We start from the raw sequence: 1,154 nt of genomic DNA on the forward strand, positions 1-1,154 counted from the left end.
TTTACATGGGCCACAAATATCTTCACACTCCAAATGTTGTATACGGTGTATATTGCCAGAATAAATCCAGACACTTATTATCTTTGTTGATAGGGATAGGAGAGAAAAGCATTTTCCAAATTAATAGCTGTATACCTGATGCCAGGGGCTGTGTTGATTTGCTTGAATAAAGATATCACATCTGAACTTGCACCAGTGATTAACTTCATTAATTAAGTTTGTGATAAATTATAGTCATTTCTATGACCATCTAACTTTTAGTACTCCAAACAGGTGTGTTGAATGAGGTGTTAATAAGATTCATCACCTCTCTATCTTCCAAGTCTTTGATGGTAGCATGAATATTTAAAAATCCCTCAGAGTTATGACAGTGCTTCTGATGTATTATCTTGCTGGAAGGTGAGGAGTAGGCTATTCCAGTGGACTCCACTTGGCCTTCTGTGAAGACCTCTATCTTGAAAGGACGTACAGGGTTCCACAGAGAATACTCATGTAATATTTTTAATACAGGAAAATTGGAGCTTATGGAGTTTAAGTAGGAGACTGAGAGTAAAGGTGAGCATCAAGAGTCCAAAAGACTTCCAGGCACAGATACCCAGGATCCTTTCTCATTTGTACCGGACACACTTTGTCTCAGAATATGAACCAAGAAGATTTGTATGATGAATTTTGATTGGTTGTACAAGACAAAAATGATTAATGGGGTCCTTTGTGCTCCTCTGGTCCTTTAACTCAGCCAGCCTATCTCATAGATTACAGTAGTTACAAGCTATCAATAAACAAACTGGCTTGTTGACTGATGAGAAAAGCAGGAGAAGTCTTTCAAACTGTAAAGGCAAAATCATAAATCATATCCCAGGCGTGGACCTATACACTGCTCATCAAGCCATGCTCTGGCGGCATCCCACATACAAAAAATGGAGGAAGATTGGCACAGATGTTAGCTGGGGGCCAATCTTCCTCACCAAAAAAAAAAAGATTATTTTACACCATAATTATAAATCATGTGGCAAACTCCTTGGGGGTGTCTTTAATCTCTGACTTGATAAACTGAGGAATGGACAAGAGCTTAGAAGAGTAGGAGAAAAAGCTGTTCAATGGCTGAATTAATTTGCATGGGCCCTATCAAGATTTCTGGCCAAACTCAAAGAAAA

Source organism: Ceratotherium simum, chromosome 8 (assembly GCF_057802395.1).
Source record: "Ceratotherium simum simum isolate JZ-2026a chromosome 8, ASM5780239v1, whole genome shotgun sequence".
NCBI lineage: Eukaryota > Metazoa > Chordata > Mammalia > Perissodactyla > Rhinocerotidae > Ceratotherium > Ceratotherium simum.